At 38.7% G+C, this 10647-nt stretch overlaps 1 long non-coding RNA gene across 1 annotated transcript; it reads left to right on the plus strand.

Annotated features, from left to right (window-relative positions):
- Positions 1-2065: 2065 nt before the first annotated feature.
- Positions 2066-6897, plus strand: LOC133535704 (uncharacterized). The gene is made up of 3 exons (XR_009802306.1): positions 2066-2334; positions 5709-5784; positions 6706-6897. It is a non-coding gene; the product is annotated as an uncharacterized LOC133535704 (long non-coding RNA).
- The last annotated feature ends 3750 nt before the right edge of the window (positions 6898-10647 follow it).

Consider the following 10647-nt stretch of genomic DNA (forward strand, 5'->3'; position numbering starts at 1 on the left):
AACATGTGTGTGTTTGTGTTCCTTGTATGGTGATTGCTACCAGTCCTGACAAAAGTGTGTGTGTGTGTGTGTGTGTGTGTGTTCTTGTACTTCTAGCCTTCTTGAGACATCAACAAGGAAAAGTACCGTCCATATGAGGACCCTTGAACAAGTTTGGAGGTCTCAAGAAGGTAAGAAATACACAAATGTGTGTGTGTGTGTGTGTGTGTTCCTTGTATGGTGACTGCAGCCAGTCCTGACAACAGTGTGTGTGTGTGTGTGTGTGTGTGTGTGTGTGTGTGTGTGTTTGTATTTCTAGCCTTCTTGAGACATCAATAAGGAAAAGTACCGTCCATATGAGGACCCTTGAACAAGTTTGGAAGTCTCAAGAAGATCAGAAATACACAAACATGTGTGTGTTTGTGTTCCTTGTATGGTGATTGCTACCAGTCCTGACAAAAGTGTGTGCGTTTGTCAAAGTGACATATGGGGACATTTTTATGAAATTTCACCTTACATATGAGGACCTGTTGAAATATGGGGACATTTTCCATGTCCTCATATTTCCCGCAATGCTATCGTGTTCTAGACCCTCCCAGCATGTTCCCACACCAAAAATCTCTAAAGTCTTCATTTGTCAAATTTTCAGAAAAAGTGTGTGAAAGTGTGTTTAATGTTATTGCTCACTTTCGAATTTGCCCCTAGTGGCCATCTTTGCTATTATGACACACACACACACACACTTGTCCTCATATGTCATATGTCCTCATATGTCATGTGGGTCAGAAACTCACACACTCCAACATTTTGAAAAACATATAATCATTACAGCAATAAACATACTCTTGAATTCTAAATCAAATAACACATGTTCAACTGATCTGATGATCCCAACCTTTTTTATGTTAGTTTTATCTATTCATTTGGTTTATCTGGAGATGATTTGGGCTAGACAATTAGTAATAAAGGGATTATGGTGATGATTTAATTGGTTTGATTCAGTATTTTACTGTATTGGTCTTTTTGCTATTATATTGACTAAAATACAATGCCGCACAATAATTAATTTAAATCTGCCTGAAATGTAGGTTTTTGCATAAATGCCCCCCACCCCTCCACCCCCTCCAAAAAAAAAAAAAAAAAAAAAAAACCCTCAACCTTGATTGAGACCAAGGCAATAATTCAAATGAAATTCAAACTACATACAGTATTTAATATTTTCAAATGGTTACAATAGCACATGATTTTGGTATTTTTATCTTTGGGACAAATTTTGGATTCAATTGGCGATTGTTTTTGGAGGTATTCACTTTACATGGTGTTCAAGATGGTTACTTCCGCCCACTCTGAAGAGTCTCGGCGTCTGATTGGTCCAATTTTCAGTTAGGCGCCGCCTGATTGGCCGCTGGACGATGTCTGCTCCTAACAGAGGGCTAAATCACTAGTTAACTATTTTCATCTTGGAAGTTATACAGCTCACGTATCACACTTAATATTGAATATATATAAAAAGGGTTTTCCAAAAGGACCATTTATAATCGAAATACAAAACTTCACACACGATTTTGAGCACAACAGAGCGCTCAGTGAACATCACTTCCGGGACGTGCAGCACCTGAGGGGGACATCTATCTTGGCCACAAACCATCTTTGACAGTCTTCGGCAGCATGGTTGAATCAGGTGAGCATAAAATGGAGTTTAACGTAATTAAATAGACCAATGTTTTTTAACATAGGAAAATAGTTCATTATAAACAACAGTTAAATGTTTTTTGTTATTAATTGCAACCAGATTTGATGTTATGAGGTTAAATAAAGCATTTCAGTTCTGGGCCAAGGCCAAGGCATTGAATTTTTTTTTTTTTTAAGTTGCATGGAAGATTATAAATAGCAGTGATTGTCACACACACACTAGGTGTGGTGAAATTATTCTCTGCATTTGACCCATCACCCTTGATCACTATGCAAGTAAACATTTTCTTAATTTTAAACTAGACAGACTAGAGTTCTTCAAATTGTTTATACTTTTTCTCAAATACAAATATTTCAAGCTGATAAGCCCTGTGGAGTTGGCATGTTACTGATATTGTTACATTACTACTTTGTTTGAGAAGCTTCATGTCTGCATTGAGCCTAAATTTAACAGTTTTTGAAGGGTTTAGTTCTTTGTTTTATTTCTGTGTCACTGACTTTTTTCATTTTTATGTGTGGATTTGTTAGGCACATCAACACATGATGTAGACATCGTGTCCAAAAGAAGAGCGAGACGTAATCCTGAGGCTGAAGCCACCGAGTTTATTTGATCTGGATGTGACAAGTCTTGTTTTAAGGCCCAGTGGATCAATGATTGGAAAGGTATGTCTTGTTATGTATCATATTAATGGTAACTGTATCAACATCTCATTTGGATTATTTCCTTACTGTCTAATAGAGGTTGTATTATATGGCTTTAATTAGAAGTGTTTGGAATAACAGCGTTCCACGTCCCAAGAGCTAGCTTCTGTAGCCGAGGATCGGACCGCCAAGTGCCCTGCCTTCGGCTGCCGCCCAGCTCACAATGCACCCGACCTCTATGGCCCCTCGGAGTCTTGTTCACGAGTGGGGGAAGAGTGGATCGTGAGATCGACAGGCGGATCGGTGTGGCGTCTTCGGTAATGCGGACGTTGTATCAATCCGTTGTGGTGAAGAAGGAGCTGAGCCGGAAGGCAAAGCTCTCAATTTACCGGTCGATCTACGTTCCCATCCTCACCTATGGTCATGAGCTTTGGGTCATGACCGAAAGGATAAGATCACGGGTACAAGCGGCCCAAATGAGTTTGGGTCTCTCCCTTAGAGATAGGGTGAGAAGCTCTGCCATCTGGGAGGAACTCAAAGTAAAGCCGCTGCTCCTCCACATCGAGAGGAGCCAGATGAGGTGGTTCGGGCATCTGGTCAGGATGCCACCCGAACGCCTCCCTAGGGAGGTGTTTAGGGCACGTCCAACCGGTAGGAGGCCACGGGGAAGACCCAGGACACGTTGGGAAGACTATGTCTCCCGGCTGGCCTGGGAACGCCTCGGGATCCCCCGGGAAGAGCTAGACCAAGTGGCTGGGGAGAGGGAAGTCTGGGCTTCCCTGCTTAGGCTGCTGCCACCGCGACCCCACCTCGGAAAAGCGCAAGATGATGGATGGATGGATGGATGGATGGGTGGATGGTATAACAGCGGTATATGAAAACGATGTTACTAATGCTGTTACTTTTACCGGTAACGAGTAATCTAATAACTTTTATGTACGCTACAACGCTGTTACGATGCGTTTTATGTAATGTGGCATGCTACTTTTGATGTGATTGTATGTCAACAAGACAGCGTTAGAAGCACAAAAGGGTTAGTGCAGGTAATATCTTTTTACTAATGAAAGCAACCCCCGGAAGTAATTACAAACACGATATCAAATAGAAAGAGGCCTCATCCACACGCAAACAAAAACATTCAACAGAACTATCTTAACTGCCACTGAACTATTCTGCTATGTCTGGGCGCTGAAGTCCCACATCACTTGGCAAAAGGCACAGCTTTTTAAAGGCACACACACACTCCGCTCTCATGAAATGTCTCTCAACTGCATATGCTAGATATTTAAAACTTTTCTTTTTCAAGTAACACATTAATTACAAACCCCGTTTCCATATGAGTTGGGAAATTGTGTTAGATGTAAATCCAAACGGAAATTTTTTTTTTACAAATAATAATTAACTTAGAATTTCATGGCTGTAACATGTGCCAAAGTAGTTGGGAGAGGGCATGTTCACCACTGTGTTACATCACCTTTTCTTTTAACAACACTCAATAACCGTTTGGGAACTGAGGAAACTAATTGTTGAAGCTTTGAAAGTGGAATTCTTTCCCATTCTTGTTTTATGTAGAGCTTCAGTCCTTCAACAGTCCGGGGTCTCCGCTGTCCTATTTTACGCTTCATAATGCGCCACACATTTTTGATAGGACTGCAGGCCGGCAAGGAAAGTACCTGCACTCTTTTTTTTATGAAGCTGAACACGTGCTGAATGTGGCTTGGCATTGTCTTGCTGAAATAAGCAGGGGCGTACATGAAAAAGTCGGCGCTTAAATGGCAGCAAATGTTGTTCCAAACAGATGGGTAACTTACAGATGTGTAAGTTACCCATGCCTTGGGCACTAATGCACCCCCATACCATCACAGATGCTGGCTTTTCAATTTTGCGTCGATAACAGTCTGGATGGTTCGCTTCCCCTTTGGTCCGGATGAAACGGTGTCGAATATTTCCAAAAACAATTTGAAATGTGGGCTCGTTAGACCACAGAACACTTTTCCACTTTGCATCAGTCCATCTTAGATGATCTCGGGCCCAGAGAAGCCGGCGGCGTTTCTGGATGTTGATAATTGGCTTTCGCTTTGCATAATAGATCTTTAACTTGCACTTACAGATATAGTGAAGTGAATTATATTTATATAGCGCTTTTCTCTAGTGACTCAAAGCGCTTTACATAGTGAAACCCAATATCTAAGTTACATTTAAAGCAGTGTGGGTGGCACTGGGAGTAGGTGAGTAAAGTGTCTTGCCCAAGGACACAACGGCAGTAACTAGGATGGCGGAAGTGGGAATCGAACCTGCAACCCTCAAGTTGCTGGCACGGCCACTCTACCAACCGAGCTATACCGCCCCAATATAGCAACAAACTGTATTTAGTGACAGTGGTTTTCTGGAGTGTTCCTGAACTCATGTGGTGATATCCTTTAGAGATTGATGTCGGTTTCTGATACAGTGCCGACTGAGGGATGGAAGGTCACGGTTATTCAATGTTAGTTTCCAGACATGCCGCTTACGTGGAGTGATTTCTCCAGATTCTCTGAACCTTTTGATGATATCATGGAGCGTAGATGTTGAAATCCCTAAATTTCTTGCAATTGCACTTTGAGAAACGTTGTTCTTAAACTGTTTGACTATTTGCTCACGCAGTTGTGGACAAAGGGGTGTACCTCGCCCCATCCTTTCCTGTGAAAGACTGAGCATTTTTTGGGAAGCTGTTTTTATAGCCAATCATGGCACCCACCTGTTCCAAATTAGCCTTCACACCTGTGGGATGTCCCAAATAAGTGTTTGATGAGCATTTCTTAACTTTATCAGTATTTATTGCCACCTTTCCCAACTTGTTTGTTGCGTGTTGCTGGCATCAAATTCTAAAGTTAATGATTATTTGCACCAAAAAAATGTTTATCAGTTTGAACATGAAATATGTTGTCTTTGTAGCATATTCAACTGAATATGGGTTGAAAAGGATTTGCAAATCATTGTATTCTGTTTATATTTACATCTAACACAATTTCCCAACTCATATGGAAACGGGGTTTGTACTTAATTTAATAATTATTTACATTTATGAAAGAGTAATTCTGTTTGTAATTGAATTTTTAGTCAAGTAACGACTATTATTATTCCTTTTTAAAACAGATATTCCAAACATTGTTAATTGATAAACTGTTTTATCAGGATATGGTGTATTTACTCTTGCATCAATTTAAAAAGGTTCTTTTGTGGTCGAGTACCGAGGGAAGTTCATCTCAAGACATGAGCGGGACAAGAGACAGAAACCCTCTATAAATATCTTTACTATTTATCTGGCATTATATGCTCATAATGTTAACAACAAAAAGTGCTGATAATGTTATAATTAATAAGTTCTAACATTATTTTTATGTGTTTTGTTGCAGACACCAACTGTTGATGTTCTATCTCAACATTCTCCAGACTCATGTGAGCGATAAACCGACTTCATCCCTCCAACAGGTTATTACTTGACTATTTTACTATCCATCCATCCATCCATCCATTTTCTACTACCTGTCCCTTTTTTGGGTTGGCGGGGTGTGCTTGAGCCTATCTGAGCTGCATTCGGGCGGAAGGCGGAGTACACCCTGGACAAGTCGCCACCTCATTACACGGCCAACACAAATAGACAACATTTACACTCACATTCACACACTAGGGCCAATTTAGTGTTGCCAATCAACCTATCCCCAGGCGCATGTCTTTGGAGGTCAGATGAAGCCGGAGTACCCGGAGGGAACCCACGCAGTCACGGGGAGAACATGCAAACTCCACACAGAAAGATCACGAGCCCAGGATTTAACTCAGGACTACTCAGGACCTTCGATTTGTGACGCACATGCACTAACCCGTGTCCCACCGTGCTGCCCTATATCTGCTAAAAACTTGACACAACCTATACTTCAAAAGACATTTAATCCTTTTAACCTCTCACAGATCAGTTTATATGACAAAAATGTTTTAAGCGTACTTCCATGTTAGTCTGTGGAATTTACAACTCATGTTTAGCAAAACAGGAGATGTTACAGGTCAGCAACATGAATTCTATATGTGATCACTTGTCATGTACTCATATTGTTTGAACTAAAAAAGACTTCAGTGTGTTTCATATAAGGTCCTCATATTTTTCTGAACCACATTAGTGTGTGTTACAATGTTTAATTCAAAGCTTTAAAATGAGTGTTTCAATCCAGGTCCTCATATTTTCTGAACCACATTTTAGTGAATGTTACTTTCTTAAATAATAGTCTAAGAGCTAAAACGCTATAATAATCTTTACTGTTCATGTAGAATTATATGCTCAGAATATTATCAACCAAAAGTGGTTGTTAATGTTATAATTAATCAGTTCTGACATTATATTTTTGTGTTTTGTTGCAGACACCAACTGTTGGGGTTCTATCTCAACATTCTCCAGATTCAGATGTGAGCGATAAACCGACTTCATCCCTCCAACAGGTTATTACAAGTCTATTTTTACTATATCTGCTCTAAATGTGACCCAACCTATATTTTGAAAGACATTTATTAATTTTAATCTCTCACAGATCAGTTTATATGACAACATTTTCGTAAGGGTACATCCATGTTAGTCAGTAAGGAGTTTGGAACTCATGTTTAGCAAAACAGGAGATGTTACAAGTCAACAACATACATTCTACATGTGACCACTCGTCATGTCCTTATATTGTTTGATCCAAGAAAGACTTAGGTGTGTTTCATATAAGGTCCTCATATTTTCTAAACCAGATTAGTGTGTGTTACAATGTTAATGTCCAAGCTTTAAAATGAGTGTCTCAATTCAGGTCCTCATATTTTCTGAACCAGATTTTAGTGTGTTTTATATTCTTAATGAATTGTCTAAGAGCTGAAACTCTGTAATAATCTTTACCCTTTATCTGGCATTGTATGCTCAGATTTTTATCAACAAAAAGTGGTGAGAATGTTATAATTAATTAGTTATGACATTATATTTTTGTTTTGTTGCAGAAACCAACTGTTGAGGTTCTATCTCAACATTCTCTAGATTCAGATGACAGCCATAAACCGACTTCATCCCTCCAACAGGTTATTACATGTCTATTTTTACTATATCTGCTCTAAATTTGACCCAACCTATTTTGAAAGACATTTATTAATTTTAATCTCTCACAGATCAGTTTATATGACAACATTTTCGTAAGGGTACATCCATGTTAGTCAGTGGGGAGTTTGGAACTCATGTTTAGCAAAACAGGAGATGTAACAAGTCAACAACATAAATTCTACTTGTGAGCACTCGTCATGTCCTCATATTGTTTGAACCAAGAAAGACCTAGGTGTGTTTCATATAAGGTCCTCATATTTTCTGAACCAGAGTAGTGTGTGTTAAAATGTTAATGTCAAAGCTTTAAAATGAGTGTTTCAATTCAGAAAATGCAGTGCCTCTTGTTTACAGCCGGTTTCTGCAGCGCTGTTTTCATTGATCAAAGTATTTTTTCGGTGGTCGTGTTTTTGGTACATAACTTGTAAATAGTGCGCAAATAATAGGCTATATATATATAAATACATTCAAACCCCGTTTCCATATGAGTTGGGAAATTGTGTTAGATGTACATATAAACAGGATACAATGATTTGCAAAGAATTTTCAACCCCAATTCTGTTGAATATGCTACAAAGACAACATATTTGATGTTAAAACTGCTAAACATTTTTTTTGCAAAGAATTTAGGGATTTTACCATCTACGGTCCGTAAAATTATCAAAAGGTTCAGAGAATCTGGAGAAATCACTGCACGTAAGCGATGTACTGCATTAAAAACCGACATCAGTGTATAAAAGATATCACCACATGGGCTCAGAAATACTTCAGAAAACCACTGTCAGTTACTACAGTTGGTCGCTACATCTGTAAATGCAAGTTAAAACTCTACTATGCAAAGCAAATGCCATTTATCAACAACACAGAGGAACGCCGCGGGCTTCGCTGGGCCCGAACTCATCTAAGATGGACTGATGCAAAGTGGAAAAGTGTTCTGTGGTCTGACGAGTCCACATTTCAAATTATATATGGAAATTGTGGACGTGGTGTTCTCCGGAACAAAGAGGAAAATAACCATCCGGCGCAAAGTTCAAAAGCCAGCATGTGTGATGGTATGGGGGTGTATTAGTGCCCAAAGCATGGGTAACTTACACATCTGAGAAGGCACCGTTAATGCTGAATGGTCCATACAGGTTTTGGAGCAACATATGTTGTCATCCAAGCAACATTATCATGGACGCCCCTGCTTATTTCAGCAAAACAATGCCAAGCCACGTGTTACAACAGCGTGTCTTCGTAGTAAAAGAGTGCGGGTACTTTCCTGGCCCGCCTGCAGTCCAAACATGTCTCCCATCGAAAATGTGTAGCGCTTTATGAAGCGTAAAACACGACAACTTAAGCTGTACATCAAGCAAGAATGGTAAAGAATTCCACTTTCAAAGCTTCAACAATTAGTTTCCTCAGTTCCCAAACGTTTATTGAGTGTTGTTAGAAGAAAATGTGATGTAACACAGTGGTGAACATGCCCTTTCCCAACTACTTTGGCACGTGTTGCAGCCATGAAATTCAAAGTTAATTATTATTTGCAAAAAAAAAAAGTTTGAGTTTGAACATCAAATATGTTGTCTTTGTAATGCTTTCAATTGAATATGGGTTGAAAAGGATTTGCAAATCATTGTATTCAGTTTATATTTACATCTAACACAATTTCCCAACTTTTATGGAAACGGGGTTTGTATATATATTAGGGCTGGGCAATGATTAAAATTTTTAATCGAAGTTAATCACACTATTTCTCTAATTAATCGCGATTAAATGCATTGTATACGCAAAGCCCAATAATGAATTCAAAAGTAGTGTGTAGTGCACCTTTATTGGAATATTCTTCCACATGAACAAAAGCGCCAAAACATTTGTTGTGCAAACACAATTTAAATCAGTCCTTGTTAAACAGTAGCAGTTAAATAGCAAATTTTATGAAAATCAACTCAAAAAATGTAAATACAAACATTTAAGCTTATTACTACCACTGCCAGGGTATTTAAGTTATCCTGTTTGTTATGGAAAATAAATATAATCTACATACAAAACTCTGAGCCACAATCATAACATCTGAACAGGCAATTTCTGAGGTAACAGCAGAAACATTTTTTTTTTATCAGGGACCTTATGTTTAAAAAACTTATATTATAGGTAGTGGGCTGTTTTAGGGAATTTTGGATCAAATTATCCGTAGTAGCAATATTAATAATGTTGTGTTTATTCTGCGTAGTGGACTTAAAATAGTTATGACCATATCTGTTTGCTTGGTGCTTTGATAAACTGAACGCATATACATGGTACTATATTGTAATGTTATGAGCCAGGGGAAAAAAAAACTACCCTACCCAGCATGCAACAGGAGTGACGAGCATGCGCGGTAGCCCGGGATAGGTTGTGTCGCCATGACGGCATCTTGTATGTTGTGATATGCACGCTCTGAAAGCAAACGTTAAGAACTCAGCCAACACTCCTCGTCTGCATTATTGATAAATAGACGGACAACACATATACTCCGCTGCTTCATAAAGGAGACTAAAGTATACAGATTTCTATTACTGAAGGAATAATGACTAGTAGACAACAGTGAAAAGGGGCAAAAACGTAATATAATATTCTAGTAAATGATGTGGATGGTCCACTCCAAAGCGGGGTAAATAAATAATCCACATCATTTACTAGAATATTATATTACGTTTTGCCCCTTTTCACTGTGTTATAGTCATTATTCCTTCAGTAAGAAATTGTATTTTGTCTCCTTTATGACAGCTGCAAAGGGGAAGAAGTGGAAGCAGTTGAATGACACATGTTGCATTTTGTAACTGGCAACAAAGTACCAGGTAAAAAAGATTGTGAAGCCTGCCTCCATAAAGAACTAGTAGCTCTACAGGACAGAGATTGGCTTGCCATCAAGTACTACATCCATAACAGAATTATATTTAAAAAAGGGAAAAAAAATGTTTTCCCACATCTTCTGTGGTAGTTTGAGTATGTTACCAGCAATTAAAAAAGCAAAATAAACAGCAAGCGTTTTGTATTTATTCCAGATAATTCTTAGCGACAAAATCCACAAAAACAATTCAGTTACACTTAGTCGACAATTACATTTTTACCCATGTTTCTTTTAAACTCTTCTTGGTTTTAGATTACAGTAGCATGGGATTGGGATTTTTTTTTTAAATGACAACACATCAACTAAACCAACTCAGGTGGTTTTGTTAAGTCTCTGATGTCATTAGCCTCATATGTCACATGAACCT

This window comes from Nerophis ophidion, linkage group LG16 (assembly GCF_033978795.1).
Source record: "Nerophis ophidion isolate RoL-2023_Sa linkage group LG16, RoL_Noph_v1.0, whole genome shotgun sequence".
Taxonomy (NCBI): Eukaryota; Metazoa; Chordata; class Actinopteri; order Syngnathiformes; family Syngnathidae; genus Nerophis; species Nerophis ophidion.